We start from the raw sequence: 21,678 nt of genomic DNA, 5'->3' as shown, positions 1-21,678 counted from the left end.
CCTGTTTTACGATGGAAAAACTGTTCTATTTATTTTGTATTTTATGCTTCGGGCGTTGACTTCTAAGGCCCCAACTATTCTATCTGGTGGAGCAACGCCCTAGAGTGAAGCCTAGGTTGCCCGGAGCGTGGAAATGACCATAACTTCCACACTGGTTGCAATTATTCGTTTTATACGATGGAAAAGCAGTTGTATTTATATCGTATTTTGTGCTTCTGGCGCTGACTTCTAAGGACCTAACTATTCGATCTGGTGGAGAAACGCCCTAGAGTGAAGCCTAGGTTGCGCGGAACGTAGAAACGACCATAACGTTCACACTGGTAGCAATTATTCGTTTTATACGATGGAATAACTGTTGTACTTATATTGTATTTTATCCTTCTGGCGTTGAATTCTAAGTCCCTAGCTATTCGATCTGGTGGCGCACCGCCCTGGAGTGAAGCCTAGGTTGCCCGGAACGTAGAAAAGACCATTACCTTCACACTGGTTGCAATTATTCCTGTTTTACGATGGAAAAACTGTTGCATCTTTATTGTATTTTATGCTTCCGGCGTTGATTTCTAAGGCCCTAATTATTCGATCTGGTGGAGCAACGCCCTAGATTGAAGCCAAGGTTGCCCGGAACGTAGAAATGACCATTACATTCACACTGGTTGCAATTATTCGTCTTATACGATGGAAAAGCTGTTGTATTTATATCGTATTTTATGCTTCTGACGTTGACTTCTTAGGCCCTAACTGTTCGATCAGGTGGAACAACGCCCTAGGGTGAAGCCTAGGTTGCCCGGAAAGTAAAAATGACCATAACTTTCACACTGGTTGCAATTATTCGTTTTATACGATGGAAAAGCTGTGGCACCTTTATTGTATTTTATTCATCTGCGGTTGACTTCTAAGGCCGTAGCTATTAGATGTGGTGGAGCAACGCCCTAGAGTGACGCCTAGGTTGGCCGGAACGTAGAAATGACCATTACTTTCACAATGTTTGCAATTATTCATGTCATACGATGGAAAAGCTTTTGTACTTATATTGTATTTTATTCGTCAGGCGTTGACTTCTTAGGCCCTAACTATTCGATCTGCTGGAACAACGCCCTAGAGTGAAGACTTGGTTGCCCGGAACATGGAAATGACCATTACTTTCACACTGTTTGCAGATATTCCTGTTATACGATGGAAAAACTTTTGCATCTTTATTGTATTTTATGGCTTTGGCGTTGACTTCTAAGGCCCTAGCTATTCGATTTGCAGGAGCAACGCCCAAGAGTGGAGCCTAGGTTGCCCGGTACGTAGAAATGACCATTACTTTCACACTGTTTGCAAATATACATTATATACGATGGAAAATCTGTTGTATTTATGTTGTATTTTATGCTTCTGGCGTTGACTTCTTAGGCCCTAACTATTTGATCTGGTGGTGCACCGCCCTGGAGAGAAGCCCAGGTTGCCCGGAACGTAGAAAAGACCATTACCTTCACACTGGTTGCAATTATTCCTGTTTTACGATGGAAAAACTGTTCTATTTATTTTGTATTTTATGCTTCGGGCGTTGACTTCTAAGGCCCCAACTATTCTATCTGGTGGAGCAACGCCCTAGAGTGAAGCCTAGGTTGCCCGGAGCGTAGAAATGACCATAACTTCCACACTGGTTGCAATTATTCGTTTTATACGATGGAAAAGCAGTTGTATTTATATCGTATTTTGTGCTTCTGGCGCTGACTTCTAAGGACCTAACTATTCGATCTGGTGGAGAAACGCCCTAGAGTGAAGCCTAGGTTGCGCGGAACGTAGAAACGACCATAACGTTCACACTGGTAGCAATTATTCGTTTTATACGACGGATAAACTGTTTTATTTATTTTGTATTTTATGCTTCTGGCGTTGATTTCTAAGTCCCTAACTATTCGATCTGGTGGAGCAACGCCCTAGAGTGAAGCCTAGGTTGCCCGGAAAGTAGAAATGACCATAACTTTCACACTGGTAGCAATTATTCGTTTTATACGATGGAATAACTGTTGTACTTATATTGTATTTTATCCTTCTGGCGTTGAATTCTAAGTCCCTAGCTATTCGATCTGGTGGCGCACCGCCCTGGAGTGAAGCCTAGGTTGCCCGGAACGTAGAAAAGACCATTACCTTCACACTGGTTGCAATTATTCCTGTTTTACGATGGAAAAACTGTTGCATCTTTATTGTATTTTATGCTTCCGGCGTTGATTTCTAAGGCCCTAATTATTCGATCTGGTGGAGCAACGCCCTAGATTGAAGCCAAGGTTGCCCGGAACGTAGAAATGACCATTACATTCACACTGGTTGCAATTATTCGTCTTATACGATGGAAAAGCTGTTGTATTTATATCGTATTTTATGCTTCTGACGTTGACTTCTTAGGCCCTAACTATTCCATCTGGTGGAACAACGCCCTTGGGTGAAGCCTAGGTTGCGCGGAACGTAGCAATGACCATAACTTTCACACTGGTAGCAATTATTCGTTTTACACGATGGAAAAACTGTTCTATTTATTTTGTATTTTATGCTTCGGGCGTTGACTTCTAAGGCCCCAACTACTCTATCTGGTGGAGCAACGCCCTAGAGTGAACCCTAGGTTGCCCGGAGCGTAGAAATGACCATAACTTCCACACTGGTTGCAATTCTTCGTTTTATACGATGGAAAAGCAGTTGTATGTATATCGTATTTTGTGCTTCTGGCGTTGACTACTAAGGACCTAACTATTCGATCTGGTGGTGAAACGCCCTAGAGTGAAGCCTAGGTTGCGCGGAACGTAGAAACGACCATAACGTTCACACTGGTAGCAATTATTCGTTTTATACGACGGAAAAACTGTTTTATTTATTTTGTATTTTATGCTTCTGGCGTTGACTTCTAAGGCCCTAACTATTCGATCTGGTGGAGCAACGCCCTAGAGTGAAGCCTAGGTTGCCCGGAAAGTAGAAATGACCATAACTTTCACACTGGTAGCAATTATTCGTTTTATACGATGGAATAACTGTTGTACTTATATTGTATTTTATCCTTCTGGCGTTGAATTCTAAGTCACTAGCTATTCGATCTGGTGGTGCACCGCCCTGGAGTGAAGCCCAGGTTGCCCGGAACGTAGAAAAGACCATTACCTTCACACTGGTTGCAATTACTCCTGTTTTACGATGGAAAAACTGTTGCATCTTTATTGTATTTGATGATTCTGGCGTTGACTTCTTAGGCCCTAACTGTTCGATCAGGTGGAACAACGCCCTAGGGTGAAGCCTAGGTTGCCCGGAAAGTAAAAATGACCATAACTTTCACACTGGTTGCAATTATTCGTTTTATACGATGGAAAAGCTGTGGCACCTTTATTGTATTTTATTCATCTGCGGTTGACTTCTAAGGCCGTAGCTATTAGATGTGGTGGAGCAACGCCCTAGAGTGACGCCTAGGTTGGCCGGAACGTAGAAATGACCATTACTTTCACAATGTTTGCAATTATTCATGTTATACGATGGAAAAGCTTTTGTACTTATATTGTATTTTATTCTTCAGGCGTTGACTTCTTAGGCCCTAACTATTCGATATGGTGGAACAACGCCCTAGAGTGAAGACTTGGTTGCCCGGAACATGGAAATGACCATTACTTTCACACTGTTTGCAGATATTCCTGTTATACGATGGAAAAACTTTTGCATCTTTATTGTATTTTATGCCTTTGGCGTTGACTTCTAAGGCCCTAGCTATTCGATTTGCAGGAGCAACGCCCAAGAGTGGAGCCTAGGTTGCTCGGTACGTAGAAATGACCATTACTTTCACACTGTGTGCAAATATACATTATATACGATGGAAAATCTGTTGTATTTATGTTGTATTTTATGGTTCTGGCGTTGACTTCTAAGGCCCTAACTATTTGATCTGGTGGTGCACCGCCCTGGAGAGACGCCCAGGTTGCCCGGAACGTAGAAAAGACCATTACCTTCACACTGGTTGCAATTATTCCTGTTTTACGATGGAAAAACTGTTCTATTTATTTTGTATTTTATGCTTCGGGCGTTGACTTCTAAGGCCCCAACTATTCTATCTGGTGGAGCAACGCCCTAGAGTGAAGCCTAGGTTGCCCGGAGCGTAGAAATGACCATAACTTCCACACTGGTTGCAATTATTCGTTTTATACGATGGAAAAGCAGATGTATTTATATCGTATTTTGTGCTTCTGGCGCTGACTTCTAAGGACCTAACTATTCGATCTGGTGGAGAAACGCCCTAGAGTGAAGCCTAGGTTGCGCGGAACGTAGAAACGACCATAACGTTCACACTGGTAGCAATTATTCGTTTTATACGACGGATAAACTGTTTTATTTATTTTGTATTTTATGCTTCTGGCGTTGACTTCTAAGTCCCTAACTATTCGATCTGGTGGAGCAACGCCCTAGAGTGAAGCCTAGGTTGCCCGGAAAGTAGAAATGACCATAACTTTCACACTGGTAGCAATTATTCGTTTTATACGATGGAATAACTGTTGTACTTATATTGGATTTTATCCTTCTGGCGTTGAATTCTAAGTCCCTAGCTATTCGATCTGGTGGCGCACCGCCCTGGAGTGAAGCCTAGGTTGCCCGGAACATAGAAAAGACCATTACCTTCACACTGGTTGCAATTATTCCTGTCTTACGATGGAAAAACTGTTGCATCTTTATTGTATTTTATGCTTCCGGCGTTGATTTCTAAGGCCCTAATTATTCGATCTGGTGGAGCAACGCCCTAGATTGAAGCCAAGGTTGCCCGGAACGTAGAAATGACCATTACATTCACACTGGTTGCAATTATTCGTCTTATACGATGGAAAAGCTGTTGTATTTATATCGTATTTTATGCTTCTGACGTTGACTTCTTAGGCCCTAACTATTCCATCTGGTGGAACAACGCCCTTGGGTGAAGCCTAGGTTGCGCGGAACGTAGCAATGACCATAACTTTCACACTGGTAGCAATTATTCGTTTTACACGATGGAAAAACTGTTCTATTTATTTTGTATTTTATGCTTCGGGCGTTGACTTCTAAGGCCCCAACTACTCTATCTGGTGGAGCAACGCCCTAGAGTGAAGCCTAGGTTGCCCGGAGCGTAGAAATGACCATAACTTCCACACTGGTTGCAATTCTTCGTTTTATACGATGGAAAAGCAGTTGTATTTATATCGTATTTTGTGCTTCTGGCGTTGACTACTAAGGACCTAACTATTCGATCTGGTGGTGAAACGCCCTAGAGTGAAGCCTAGGTTGCGCGGAACGTAGAAATGACCATAACGTTCACACTGGTAGCAATTATTCGTTTTATACGACGGAAAAACTGTTTTATTTATTTTGTATTTTATGCTTCTGGCGTTGACTTCTAAGGCCCTAACTATTCGATCTGGTGGAGCAACGCCCTGGAGTGAAGCCTAGGTTGCCCGGAAAGTAGAAATGACCATAACTTTCACACTGGTAGCAATTATTCGTTTTATACGATGGAATAACTGTTGTACTTATATTGTATTTTATCCTTCTGGCGTTGAATTCTAAGTCACTAGCTATTCGATCTGGTGGTGCACCGCCCTGGAGTGAAGCCTAGGTTGCCCGGAACGTAGAAAAGACCATTACCTTCACACTGGTTGCAATTACTCCTGTTTTACGATGGAAAAACTGTTGCATCTTTATTGTATTTGATGATTCTGGCGTTGACTTCTTAGGCCCTAACTGTTCGATCAGGTGGAACAACGCCCTAGGGTGAAGCCTAGGTTGCCCGGAAAGTAAAAATGACCATAACTTTCACACTGGTTGCAATTATTCGTTTTATACGATGGAAAAGCTGTGGCACCTTTATTGTATTTTATTCATCTGCGGTTGACTTCTAGGGCCGTAGCTATTAGATGTGGTGGAGCAACGCCCTAGAGTGACGCCTAGGTTGGCCGGAACGTAGAAATGACCATTACTTTCACAATGTTTGCAATTATTCATGTTATACGATGGAAAAGCTTTTGTACTTATATTGTATTTTATTCTTCAGGCGTTGACTTCTTAGGCCCTAACTATTCGATCTGGTGGTGCACCGCCCTGGAGAGAAGCCCAGGTTGCCCGGAACGTAGAAAAGACCATTACGTTCACACTGGTTGCAATTATTCCTGTTTTACGATGGAAAAACTGTTCTATTTATTTTGTATTTTATGCTTCGGGCGCTGACTTCTGAGGCCCCAACTATTCTATCTGGTGGAGCAACGCCCTAGAGTGAAGCCTAGGTTGCCCGGAGCGTAGAAATGACCATAACTTCCACACTGGTTGCAATTATTCGTTTTATACGATGGAAAAGCAGTTGTATTTATATCGTATTTTGTGCTTCTGGCGCTGACTTCTAAGGACCTAACTATTCGATCTGGTGGAGAAACGCCCTAGAGTGAAGCCTAGGTTACGCGGAACGTAGAAACGACCATAACGTTCACACTGGTAGCAATTATTCGTTTTATACGACGGATAAACTGTTTTATTTATTTTGTATTTTATGCTTCCGGCGTTGATTTCTAAGGCCCTAATTATTCGATCTGGTGGAGCAACGCCCTAGATTGAAGCCAAGGTTGCCCGGAACGTAGAAATGACCATTACATTCACACTGGTTGCAATTATTCGTCTTATACGATGGAAAAGCTGTTGTATTTATATCGTATTTTATGCTTCTGACGTTGACTTCTTAGGCCCTAACTATTCCATCTGGTGGAACAACGCCCTTGGGTGAAGCCTAGGTTGCGCGGAACGTAGCAATGACCATAACTTTCACACTGGTAGCAATTATTCGTTTTACACGATGGAAAAACTGTTCTATTGATTTTGTATTTTATGCTTCGGGCGTTGACTTCTAAGGCCCCAACTATTCGATCTGGTCGAGCAACGCCCTAGAGTGAAGCCTAGGTTGCCCGGAACGTAGAAATGACCATAACTTTCATCCTGATTGCAATTATTCGTTTTATATGATGGAAAAGCTGTTGTATTTATATTGTATTTTATGCTTCTGGCGTTCACTTCTTAGGCTCTAACTATTCTATCTGGTGGAACAACGCCCTAGGGTGAAGCCTAGGTTGCCCGGAACTTAGAAATGACCATAACTTTCACACTGGTTGCAATTATTCCTGTTACACGATGGAAAAACTGTTGCACCTTTATTGTGTTTTATGCTTCTGGCGTTGACTACATAATCCCTAACTATTCGATCTGGTGGTGCAACGTCCTAGAGTGAAGCCTGGGTTGACTGGAACGTAGAAATGACCATAACTTTCACACTGGTTACCATTTCTCGTTTTATACGATGGCAAAGCCGTTGTATTTATATTGTATTTTATGCTTCTGGCATTGACTTCTTAGGCCCTAACTATTGGATCTGGAGGCGCTATGACCCAGAGTTAAGTCTAGGATGCCCGAAACCGCGAAATGATCATTACTTTCACGCTTATTACAATTATTCCTGTAATACGATGAAAAGACTGTTGTATTTTTACTGTATCTTATGCTCCTGGCGCTGACTTCTAAGGCCCTAACTATTCGATCTGGTGGAGCAACGCCCTAGAGTGAAGCCTAGGTTGCTCGGAACGTAGAAATGACCATTACCTTCACACTGTTTGCAATTATTCATTTTATACGATGGCGAAGCTGCTGTATTTATATTGTATTTTATGCTTCCGGCGTTAACTTCTAAGGCCGTAGCTATCAGATGTGGAGCAGCAACGCCCTAGAGTGACGCGTAGGTTGCCAGGCACGTAGAAATGACCATTACTTTCACAATGTTCGCGATCATTCATTTTATACGATGGAAAAACTGTTGTACTTATATCGTATTTTATTCTCCTGGCGTTGACTTCTAAGGCCCTAACTGTTTGATCTGGTGGAGCAACGCCCTAGGGTGAAGCCTAGGTTGCCCGGAACTTAGAAATGACCATAACTTTCACACTGGTTGCAATTATTCCTGTTACACGATGGAAAAACTGTTGCACCTTTATTGTGTTTTATGCTTCTGGCGTTGACTACATAATCCCTAACTATTCGATCTGGTGGTGCAACGTCCTAGAGTGAAGCCTAGGTTGACCGGAACGTAGAAATGACCATAACTTTCACACTGGTTACCATTTCTCGTTTTATACGATGGCAAAGCTGTTGTATTTATATTGTATTTTATGCTTCTGGCATTGACTTCTTAGGCCCTATCTATTCGATCTGGAGGCGCTATGCCCCAGAGTTAAGTCTAGGATGCCCGAAACGCCGAAATGATCATTACTTTCACGCTTATTACAATTATTCCTGTAATACGATGAAAAGACTGTAGTATTTTTAATGTATCTTATGCTCCTGGCGCTGACCTCTAAGGCCCTAACTATTCGATCTGGTGGAGCAACGCCCTAGAGTGAAGCCTAGGTTGCTCGGAACGTAGAAATGACCATTACCTTCACACTGTTTGCAATTATTCATTTTATACGATGGCGAAGCTGCTGTATTTATATTGTATTTTATGCTTCCGGCGTTAACTTCTAAGGCCGTAGCTATCAGACGTGGAGCAGCAACGCCCTAGAGTGACGCCTAGGTTGCCAGGCACGTAGAAATGTCCGTATCTTTCACACTGGTTGCAATTATTCGTTTTTTACGATGGAAAAGCTGTTGTATTTTTATTGCATTTTATGCTTCGGGCGTTGACTTCTAAGGCCCTGACTATTCAATCTGTTGGAGCGACGCGCTAGAGTGTAGCCTAGGTTGCTCGGAATGTAGAAATGACCAAGGCTTTCACACTGGTTGCAATTATTCGTTTTATACGATGGAAAAACTGTTGTATTTATATTGTATTTTATGCTTCTGGCGTTGACTTCTTAGTCCCTAACTATTCCATCTGGTGAAACAACGCCCGAGGGTGAAGCCTAGGTTGCCTGGAACGTAGAAATGACCATCACTTTCACACGGGTTGCAATTATTCCCGTTATAGGATGGAAAGACTGTTGTATTTTTATTGTATTCTATACTTCAGGCGTTGACATCTAAGGCCCTAGCTATTCGATCTGGTCGAGCAACGCCCTAGAGTGAAGCCTAGGTTGCCCGGAACGTAGAAATTACCATAACTTTCACACTGGCTGCAATTATTCGTTTTATACGATGGAAAAGCAGTTGTATTTATATCGTATTTTGTGCTTCTGGCGCTGACTTCTAAGGACCTAACTATTCGATCTGGTGGAGAAACGCCCTAGAGTGAAGCCTAGGTTGCGCGGAACGTAGAAACGACCATAACGTTCACACTGGTAGCAATTATTCGTTTTATACGACGGATAAACTGTTTTATTTATTTTGTATTTTATGCTTCTGGCGCTGACTTCTAAGTCCCTAACTATTCGATCTGGTGGAGCAACGCCCTAGAGTGAAGCCTAGGTTGCCCGGAAAGTAGAAATGACCATAACTTTCACACTGGTAGCAATTATTCGTTTTATACGATGGAATAACTGTTGTACTTATATAGTATTTTATCCTTCTGGCGTTGAATTCTAAGTCCCTAGCTATTCGATCTGGTGGCGCACCGCCCTGGAGTGAAGCCTAGGTTGCCCGGAACGTAGAAAAGACCAATACCTTCACACTGGTTGCAATTATTCCTGTTTTACGTTGGAAAAACTGTTGCATCTTTATTGTATTTTATGCTTCCGGCGTTGATTTCTAAGGCCCTAATTATTCGATCTGGTGGAGCAACGCCCTAGATTGAAGCCAAGGTTGCCCGGAACGTAGAAATGACCATTACATTCACACTGGTTGCAATTATTCGTCTTATACGATGGAAAAGCTGTTGTATTTATATCGTATTTTATGCTTCTGACGTTGACTTCTTAGGCCCTAACTATTCCATCTGGTGGAACAACGCCGTTGGGTGAAGCCTAGGTTGCGCGGAACGTAGCAATGACCATAACTTTCACACTGGTAGCAATTATTCGTTTTACACGATGGAAAAACTGTTCTATTTATTTTGTATTTTATGCTTCGGGCGTTGACTTCTAAGGCCCCAACTACTCTATCTGGTGGAGCAACGCCCTAGAGTGAAGCCTAGGTTGCCCGGAGCGTAGAAATGACCATAACTTCCACACTGGTTGCAATTCTTCGTTTTATACGATGGAAAAGCAGTTGTATTTATATCGTATTTTGTGCTTCTGGCGTTGACTACTAAGGACCTAACTATTCGATCTGGTGGTGAAACGCCCTAGAGTGAAGCCTAGGTTGCGCGGAACGTAGAAATGACCATAACGTTCACACTGGTAGCAATTATTCGTTTTATACGACGGAAAAACTGTTTTATTTATTTTGTATTTTATGCTTCTGGCGTTGACTTCTAAGGCCCTAACTATTCGATCTGGTGGAGCAACGCCCTAGAGTGAAGCCTAGGTTGCCTGGAAAGTAGAAATGACCATAACTTTCATCCTGGTTGCAATTATTCGTTTTATATGATGGAAAAACTGTTGTATTTATATCGTATTTTAGATTCTGGCGTTGACTTCTTAGGCCCTAACTATTCCATCTGGTGGAACAACGCCCTAGGGTGAAGCCTAGGTTGCGCGGAACGTAGAAATGACCATAACTTTCACACTGGTAGCAATTATTCGTTTTATACGATGGAAAAACTGTTTTATTTATTTTGTATTTTATGCTTCTGGCGTTGACTTCTAAGGCCCTATCTATTCGATGTGGTGGAGCAACGCCCTAGAGTGAAGCCTAGGTTGCCCGGAACGTAGAAATGACCATAACTTCCACACAGGTTGCAATTATTCGTTTTATACGATGTAAAAGCTGTTGTATTTATATCGTATTTTATGCTTCTGGCGTTGACTTCTTAGGCCCTAACTATTCCATCTGGTGGAACAACGGCCTAGGGTGAAGCCTAGGTTGCCCGGATCGTAGAAATGGCAATAACTTTCACACTGGTAGCAATTATTCGTTTTATACGTTGGAAAAACTGTTCTATTTATTTTGTATTTTATGCTTCGGGCGTTGACTTCTAAGGCCCTAGCTATTCGATCTGGTCGAGCAACGCCCTAGAGTGAAGCCTAGGTTGCCCGGAACGTAGAAATGACCATAACTTTCATCCTGATTGCAATTATTCGTTTTATATGATGGAAAAGCTGTTGTATTTATATTGTATTTTACGCTTCTGGCGTTCACTTCTTAGGCTCTAACTATTCTATCTGGTGGAACAACGCCCTAGGGTGAAGCCTAGGTTGCCCGGAACTTAGAAATGACCATAACTTTCACACTGGTTGCAATTATTCCTGTTACACGATGGAAAAACTGTTGCACCTTTATTGTGTTTTATGCTTCTGGCGTTGACTACATAATCCCTAACTATTCGATCTGGTGGTGCAACGTCCTAGAGTGAAGCCTAGGTTGACCGGAACGTAGAAATGACCATAACTTTCACACTGGTTACCATTTCACGTTTTATACGATGGCAAAGCTGTTGTATTTATATTGTATTTTATGCTTCTGGCATTGACTTCTTAGGCCCTAACTATTCGATCTGGAGGCGCTATGCCCCAGAGTTAAGTCTAGGATGCCCGAAACTCCGAAATGATCATTACTTTCACGCTTATTACAATTATTCCTGTAATACGATGAAAAGACTGTTGTATTTTTATTGTATGTTATGCTCCTGGCGCTGACTTCTAAGGCCCTAACTATTCGATCTGGTGGAGCAACGCCCTAGAGTGAAGCGTAGGTTGCTCGGAACGTAGAAATGACCATTACCTTCACACTGTTTGCAATTATTCATTTTATACGATGGCGAAGCTGCTGTATTTATATTGTATTTTATGCTTCCGGCGTTAACTTCTAAGGCCGTAGCTATCAGATGTGGATCAGCAACGCCCTAGAGTGACGCGTAGGTTGCCAGGCACGTAGAAATGACCATTACTTTCACAATGTTCGCAATCATTCATTTTATACGATGGAAAAACTGTTGTACTTATATCGTATTTTATTCTCCTGGCGTTGACTTCTAAGGCCCTAACTGTTTGATCTGGTGGAGCAACGCCCTAGGGTGAAGCCTAGGTTGCCCGGAACTTAGAAATGACCATAACTTTCACACTGGTTGCAATTATTCCTGTTACACGATGGAAAAACTGTTGCACCTTTATTGTGTTTTATGCTTCTGGCGTTGACTACATAATCCCTAACTATTCGATCTGGTGGTGCAACGTCCTAGAGTGAAGCCTAGGTTGACCGGAACGTAGAAATGACCATAACTTTCACACTGGTTACCATTTCTCGTTTTATACGATGGCAAAGCTGTTGTATTTATATTGTATTTTATGCTTCTGGCATTGACTTCTTAGGCCCTATCTATTCGATCTGGAGGCGCTATGCCCCAGAGTTAAGTCTAGGATGCCCGAAACGCCGAAATGATCATTACTTTCACGCTTATTACAATTATTCCTGTAATACGATGAAAAGACTGTAGTATTTTTAATGTATCTTATGCTCCTGGCGCTGACCTCTAAGGCCCTAACTATTCGATCTGGTGGAGCAACGCCCTAGAGTGAAGCCTAGGTTGCTCGGAACGTAGAAATGACCATTACCTTCACACTGTTTGCAATTATTCATTTTATACGATGGCGAAGCTGCTGTATTTATATTGTATTTTATGCTTCCGGCGTTAACTTCTAAGGCCGTAGCTATCAGACGTGGAGCAGCAACGCCCTAGAGTGACGCCTAGGTTGCCAGGCACGTAGAAATGTCCGTATCTTTCACACTGGTTGCAATTATTCGTTTTTTACGATGGAAAAGCTGTTGTATTTTTATTGCATTTTATGCTTCGGGCGTTGACTTCTAAGGCCCTGACTATTCAATCTGTTGGAGCGACGCGCTAGAGTGTAGCCTAGGTTGCTCGGAATGTAGAAATGACCATAGCTTTCACACTGGTTGCAATTATTCGTTTTATACGATGGAAAAACTGTTGTATTTATATTGTATTTTATGCTTCTGGCGTTGACTTCTTAGTCCCTAACTATTCCATCTGGTGAAACAACGCCCGAGGGTGAAGCCTAGGTTGCCTGGAACGTAGAAATGACCATCACTTTCACACGGGTTGCAATTATTCCTGTTATAGGATGGAAAGACTGTTGTATTTTTATTGTATTCTATACTTCAGGCGTTGACATCTAAGGCCCTAGCTATTCGATCTGGTCGAGCAACGCCCTAGAGTGAAGCCTAGGTTGCCCGGAGCGTAGAAATGACCATAACTTCCACACTGGTTGCAATTCTTCGTTTTATACGATGGAAAAGCAGTTGTATTTATATCGTATTTTGTGCTTCTGGCGTTGACTACTAAGGACCTAACTATTCGATCTGGTGGTGAAACGCCCTAGAGTGAAGCCTAGGTTGCGCGGAACGTAGAAATGACCATAACGTTCACACTGGTAGCAATTATTCGTTTTATACGACGGAAAAACTGTTTTATTTATTTTGTATTTTATGCTTCTGGCGTTGACTTCTAAGGCCCTAACTATTCGATCTGGTGGAGCAACGCCCTAGAGTGAAGCCTAGGTTGCCTGGAAAGTAGAAATGACCATAACTTTCATCCTGGTTGCAATTATTCGTTTTAAATGATGGAAAAACTGTTGTATTTATATCGTATTTTAGATTCTGGCGTTGACTTCTTAGGCCCTAACTATTCCATCTGGTGGAACAACGCCCTAGGGTGAAGCCTAGGTTGCGCGGAACGTAGAAATGACCATAACTTTCACACTGGTAGCAATTATTCGTTTTATACGATGGAAAAACTGTTTTATTTATTTTGTATTTTATGCTTCTGGCGTTGACTTCTAAGGCCCTATCTATTCGATGTGGTGGAGCAACGCCCTAGAGTGAAGCCTAGGTTGCCCGGAACGTAGAAATGACCATAACTTCCACACTGGTTGCAATTATTCGTTTTATACGATGTAAAAGCTGTTGTATTTATATCGTATTTTATGCTTCTGGCGTTGACTTCTTAGGCCCTAACTATTCCATCTGGTGGAACAACGGCCTAGGGTGAAGCCTAGGTTGCCCGGATCGTAGAAATGGCAATAACTTTCACACTGGTAGCAATTATTCGTTTTATACGTTGGAAAAACTGTTCTATTTATTTTGTATTTTATGCTTCGGGCGTTGACTTCTAAGGCCCTAGCTATTCGATCTGGTCGAGCAACGCCCTAGAGTGAAGCCTAGGTTGACCGGAACGTAGAAATGACCATAACTTTCATCCTGATTGCAATTATTCGTTTTATATGATGGAAAAGCTGTTGTATTTATATTGTATTTTACGCTTCTGGCGTTCACTTCTTAGGCTCTAACTATTCTATCTGGTGGAACAACGCCCTAGGGTGAAGCCTAGGTTGCCCGGAACTTAGAAATGACCATAACTTTCACACTGGTTGCAATTATTCCTGTTACACGATGGAAAAACTGTTGCACCTTTATTGTGTTTTATGCTTCTGGCGTTGACTACATAATCCCTAACTATTCGATCTGGTGGTGCAACGTCCTAGAGTGAAGCCTAGGTTGACCGGAACGTAGAAATGACCATAACTTTCACACTGGTTACCATTTCTCGTTTTATACGATGGCAAAGCTGTTGTATTTATATTGTATTTTATGCTTCTGGCATTGACTTCTTAGGCCCTAACTATTCGATCTGGAGGCGCTATGCCCCAGAGTTAAGTCTAGGATGCCCGAAACGCCGAAATGATCATTACTTTCACGCTTATTACAATTATTCCTGTAATACGATGAAAAGACTGTTGTATTTTTATTGTATGTTATGCTCCTGGCGCTGACTTCTAAGGCCCTAACTATTCGATCTGGTGGAGCAACGCCCTAGAGTGAAGCCTAGGTTGCTCGGAACGTAGAAATGACCATTACCTTCACACTGTTTGCAATTATTCATTTTATACGATGGCGAAGCTGCTGTATTTATATTGTATTTTATGCTTCCGGCGTTAACTTCTAAGGCCGTAGCTATCAGATGTGGATCAGCAACGCCCTAGAGTGACGCGTAGGTTGCCAGGCACGTAGAAATGACCATTCCTTTCACAATGTTCGCAATCATTCATTTTATACGATGGAAAAACTGTTGTACTTATATCGTATTTTATTCTCCTGGCGTTGACTTCTAAGGCCCTAACTGTTTGATCTGGTGGAGCAACGCCCTAGGGTGAAGCCTAGGTTGCCCGGAACTTAGAAATGACCATAACTTTCACACTGGTTGCAATTATTCCTGTTACACGATGGAAAAACTGTTGCACCTTTATTGTGTTTTATGCTTCTGGCGTTGACTACATAATCTCTAACTATTCGATCTGGTGGTGCAACGTCCTAGAGTGAAGCCTAGGTTGACCGGAACGTAGAAATGACCATAACGTTCACACTGGTTACCATTTCTCGTTTTATACGATGGCAAAGCTGTTGTATTTATATTGTATTTTATGCTTCTGGCATTGACTTCTTAGGCCCTAACTATTCGATCTGGAGGCGCTATGCCCCAGAGTTAAGTCTAGGATGCCCGAAACGCCGAAATGATCATTACTTTCACGCTTATTACAATTATTCCTGTAATACGATGAAAAGACTGTTGTATTTTTAATGTATCTTATGCTCCTGCCGCTGACTTCTAAGGCCCTAACTATTCGATCTGGTGGAGCAACGCCCTAGAGCGAAGCCTAGGTTGCTCGGAACGTAGAAATCACCATTACCTTCACACTGTTTGCAATTATTCATTTTATACGATGGCGAAGCTGCTGTATTTATATTGTATTTTATGCTTCCGGCGTTAACTTCTAAAGCCGTAGCTATCAGACGTGGAGCAGCAACGCCCTAGAGTGACGCGTAGGTTGCCAGGCACGTAGAAATGACCATTACTTTCACAATGTTCGCAATCATTCATTTTATACGATGGAAAAACTGTTGTATTTATATTGTATTTTATGCTTCTGGCGTTCACTTCTTAGGCCCTAACTATTCGATCTGGTGGAACAACGCCCTAGGGTGAAGCCTAGGTTGCCCGGAACGTAGAAATGACCTTTACTTTTACACTGGTAGCAATTATTCGTTTTATACAATGGAAAAACTGTTCTATTTATTTTGTATTTTATGCTTCGGGCGTTGACTTCTAAGGCCCTAACTGTTTATTCTGCTGGAGCAACGCCCTAGGGTGAAGCCTAGGTTGCACGGAACGTAGAAATGACCATTACTTTCGCACTGTTTGCAATTATTCCTTTTATACGATGGAAAAGCTGTTGTATTTATATCGTATTTTATGCTTCTGGCGTTGACTTCTATGGCCCTAGCTATTCGATCTAGAGGAGCAACGCCCTAGAGTGAAGCCTAGGTTGCCCGGAACGTAGAAATGACAAACACTTTCAAACTGGTTGCAATTAATCCTGTTATACGATGGAAAAACTGTTGTATTTTTATTGCATTTTAAGCTTCGGGCGTTGACTTCTAAGGCCCTAACTATTTAATCTGTTGGAGCAACGCCCGAGAGTGAAGCCTAGGTTGCTCGGAATGTAGAAATGACCATAACTTTCACACTGGCTGCAATTATTCGTTTTATACGATGGAAAAACTGTTGTATTTATATAGGATTTTATGCTTCTGGCGTACACTTCTTAGGCCCTAACTATTCAATCTGGTGGAACAACGCCCTTGAGTAAGGCCTAGGTTGCCCGGAACGTAGAAATGACCATAACTTTCATACGGGTTGCAATTATTCGTTTTATACGATGGAAAAACTGTTGTATTTATATTGTATTTTATGCTTCTGGCGTTCACTTCTAAGGCCCTAACTGTTCGATCTGGTTGAACAACGCCCAAGAGTGAAGCCTAGGTTACCCGGAACGTAGAAATGACCAGTACTTTCACACTGTTTGCAGTCATTCCTGCTATACGATGGAAAAACTGTTGCATCTTTATTGAATTTTATGCTTCTGGCGTTGACTTCTAAGGCCCTAACTATACTATCTGGTGGATCAACGCCCTAGAGTGAAGCCTAGGTTGTTCGGAATGTAGAAATGACCATAACATTCACACTGGTTTAAATTATTCATTTATACGATGGAAAAACTGTTATATTTATATTGTATTTTATGCTTCTGGCGTTGATTTCTTAGGCCCTAACTATTCAATCTGGTGGAACAACGCCCTAGAGTGAGGCCTAGGTTGCCCGGAACGTAGAAATGACCATAACTTTCATACGGGTTGCAATTATTCGTTTTATACGATGGAAAAACTGTTGTATTTATATTGTATTTTATGCTTCTGGCGTTCACTTCTAAGGCCCTAACTATTCGATCTGGTGGAACTACGCCCTATGGTGAAGCCTAGGTTGACCGGAACGTAGAAATGACCATAACTTTCACACCGGTAGCAATTATTCGTTTTACACGATGGAAAAACTGTTATATTTATTTTGTATTTTATGCATCGGGCGTTGACTTCTAAGGCCCTAACTATTCAATCTGTTGGAGCAGCGCCCTAGGGTGAAGCCTAGGTTGCCCGGAAAGTAGAAATGACGTTAACTTTCACACTGGTTGCTATTATTCGTTCTATACGATGGAAAAACTGTTCTATTTATATTGCATTTTATGCTTCTGGCATTGCCTTCTTAGGCCCTAGCTGTTCGATCTGGTGGAACAACGCCCTAGAGTGGAGCCGAGGTTACCCGGACCGTAGAAGTGACCAGTACTTTCACACTGTTTGCAGTCATTCCTGCTATACGATGGAAAAACTGTTGCATCTTTATTGAATTTTATGCTTCTGGCGTTGACTTCTAAGGCCCTAACTATACTATCTGGTGGATTAATGCCCTAGAGTGAAGCCTAGGTTGTTCGGAATGTAGAAATGACCATAACATTCACACTGGTGAAATTATTCATTTATACGATGGAAAAACTGTTATATTTATATTGTATTTTATGCTTCTGGCGTTGATTTCTTAGGCCCTAACTATTCAATCTGGTGGAACAACGCCCTAGAGTGAGGCCTAGGTTGCCCGGAACGTAGAAATGACCATAACTTTCATACGGGTTGCAATTATTCATTTTATACGATGGAAAAACTGTTGTACTTATATTGTATTTTATGCTTCTGGCGTTGATTTCTAAGGCCCTAACTGTTCGATCTGATGGAGCAACGCCCTAGAGTGAAGCCTAGGTTGCCCGGGACGTAGAAATGACCATCACTTTCAAACTGGTTGCAATTAATCCTTTTATACGATGGAAAAACTGTTGTATTTTTATTGCATTTTATGCTTCGGGCGTTGACTGCTAAGTCCCTAACTATTCAATCTGTAAGAGCAACGCCCTAGGGTGTAGGCTAGGTTGCCCGTAAAGTAGAAATGACCCTAGCTTTCATACTGGTTGAAATTATTCGTTTAATACGATGGAAAAGCTGATATATTTATATTGTATTTTATGCTTCTGGCGTTGCCTTCTTAGGCCCTAACTGTTCGATCTGGTGGAACAACGCCGTAGAGTGAAGCCTAGGTTACCCGGAACGTAGAAATGACCAGTACTTTCACACTGTTTATAGTTATTTGTGCTATACGATGGAAAAACAGTTGCATCTTTATTGAATTTTATGCTTCTGCCGCAGACTTCTAAGGCCCTGACTATTCTATCTGGTGGATCAACGCCCTAGAGTGAAGCCTAGGTTGCTCGGAATGTAGAAAGGACCATAACATTCACACTGGTTGAAATTATTCGTTTTATACGATGGAAAAACTGTTATATTTATATTGAATTTTATGCTTCTGGCGTTGATTTCTTAGGCCCTAACTATTCAATCTGGTGGAGCAACGCCCTAGAGTGAGGCCTAGGTTGCCCGGAACGTAGAAATGACCATCACTTCCATACTGGTAGCAATTATTCGTTTTATACGATGGAAAAACTGTTGTGTTTATATTGTATTTTATGCTTCAGGCGTTGACTTCTGAGGCCGTAGCTATTCGATGTGGTGGATGAACGCCATAGAGTGAAGCCTGGGTTGCCCGGAACGTAGAAATGACCATAACTTTCATACTGGTTGCAATTATTCGTTTTATATGATGGAAGATCTGTTGTATTTATATTTTATTTTATGCTGCTGGCGTTCACTTGTTAGGCCCTAACTGTTCGATCTGGTTGAACAACGCCCAAGAGTGAAGCCTAGGTTACCCGGAACGTAGAAATGACCAGTACTTTCACACTGTTTGCAGTCATTCCTGCTATACGATGGAAAAACTGTTGCATCTTTATTGAATTTTATGCTTCTGGCGTTGACTTCTAAGGCCCTAACTATACTATCTGGTGGATCAACGCCCTAGAGTGAAGCCTAGGTTGTTCGGAATGTAGAAATGACCATAACATTCACACTGGTTTAAATTATTCATTTATACGATGGAAAAACTGTTATATTTATATTGTATTTTATGCTTCTGGCGTTGATTTCTTAGGCCCTAACTATTCAATCTGGTGGAACAACGCCCTAGAGTGAGGCCTAGGTTGCCCGGAACGTAGAAATGACCATAACTTTCATACGGGTTGCAATTATTCGTTTTATACGATGGAAAAACTGTTGTATTTATATTGTATTTTATGCTTCTGGCGTTCACTTCTAAGGCCCTAACTATTCGATCTGGTGGAACTACGCCCTATGGTGAAGCCTAGGTTGACCGGAACGTAGAAATGACCATAACTTTCACACCGGTAGCAATTATTCGTTTTACACGATGGAAAAACTGTTATATTTATTTTGTATTTTATGCATCGGGCGTTGACTTCTAAGGCCCTAACTATTCAATCTGTTGGAGCAGCGCCCTAGGGTGAAGCCTAGGTTGCCCGGAAAGTAGAAATGACGTTAACTTTCACACTGGTTGCTATTATTCGTTCTATACGATGGAAAAACTGTTCTATTTATATTGCATTTTATGCTTCTGGCATTGCCTTCTTAGGCCCTAGCTGTTCGATCTGGTGGAACAACGCCCTAGAGTGGAGCCGAGGTTACCCGGACCGTAGAAGTGACCAGTACTTTCACACTGTTTGCAGTCATTCCTGCTATACGATGGAAAAACTGTTGCATCTTTATTGAATTTTATGCTTCTGGCGTTGACTTCTAAGGCCCTAACTATACTATCTGGTGGATTAATGCCTTAGAGTGAAGCCTAGGTTGTTCGGAATGTAGAAATGACCATAACATTCACACTGGTGAAATTATTCATTTATACGATGGAAAAACTGTTATATTTATATTGTATTTTATGCTTCTGGCGTTGATTTCTTAGGCCCTAACTATTCAATCTGGTGGAACAACGCCCTAGAGTGAGGCCTAGGTTGCCCGGAACGTAGAAATGACCATAACTTTCATACGGGTTGCAATTATTCATTTTATACGATGGAAAAACTGTTGTACTTATATTGTATTTTATGCTTCTGGCGTTGATTTCTAAGGCCCTAACTGTTCGATCTGATGGAGCAACGCCCTAGAGTGAAGCCTAGGTTGCCCGGGACGTAGAAATGACCATCACTTTCAAACTGGTTGCAATTAATCCTTTTATACGATGGAAAAACTGTTGTATTTTTATTGCATTTTATGCTTCGGGCGTTGACTGCTAAGTCCCTAACTATTCAATCTGTAAGAGCAACGCCCTAGGGTGTAGGCTAGGTTGCCCGTAAAGTAGAAATGACCCTAGCTTTCATACTGGTTGAAATTATTCGTTTAATACGATGGAAAAGCTGATATATTTATATTGTATTTTATGCTTCTGGCGTTGCCTTCTTAGGCCCTAACTGTTCGATCTGGTGGAACAACGCCGTAGAGTGAAGCCTAGGTTACCCGGAACGTAGAAATGACCAGTACTTTCACACTGTTTATAGTTATTTGTGCTATACGATGGAAAAACAGTTGCATCTTTATTGAATTTTATGCTTCTGCCGCAGACTTCTAAGGCCCTGACTATTCTATCTGGTGGATCAACGCCCTAGAGTGAAGCCTAGGTTGCTCGGAATGTAGAAAGGACCATAACATTCACACTGGTTGAAATTATTCGTTTTATACGATGGAAAAACTGTTATATTTATATTGAATTTTATGCTTCTGGCGTTGATTTCTTAGGCCCTAACTATTCAATCTGGTGGAGCAACGCCCTAGAGTGAGGCCTAGGTTGCCCGGAACGTAGAAATGACCATCACTTCCATACTGGTAGCAATTATTCGTTTTATACGATGGAAAAACTGTTGTGTTTATATTGTATTTTATGCTTCAGGCGTTGACTTCTGAGGCCGTAGCTATTCGATGTGGTGGATGAACGCCATAGAGTGAAGCCTGGGTTGCGCGGAACGTAGAAATGACCATAACTTTCATACTGGTTGCAATTATTCGTTTTATATGATGGAAGATCTGTTGTATTTATATTTTATTTTATGCTGCTGGCGTTCACTTGTTAGGCCGTAACTATTCGATCTGGTGGAACAACGACCTGGGGTGAAGCATAGGTTGCCCGGAAAGTAGAAATGACCATTACTTTCACAATGTTCGCAATCATTCATTTTATACGATGGAAAAACTGTTGTACTTATATTGTATCTTATGATTCGGGCGTTGACTTCTAAGGCCCTAACTATTCGATTTGGTGGAGCAACGCCCTAGAGT

This window comes from Calliopsis andreniformis, unplaced genomic scaffold (assembly GCF_051401765.1).
Source record: "Calliopsis andreniformis isolate RMS-2024a unplaced genomic scaffold, iyCalAndr_principal scaffold0024, whole genome shotgun sequence".
Classification (NCBI taxonomy): Eukaryota; Metazoa; Arthropoda; class Insecta; order Hymenoptera; family Andrenidae; genus Calliopsis; species Calliopsis andreniformis.
Note: the sequence above shows the minus strand (reverse complement) of the source record.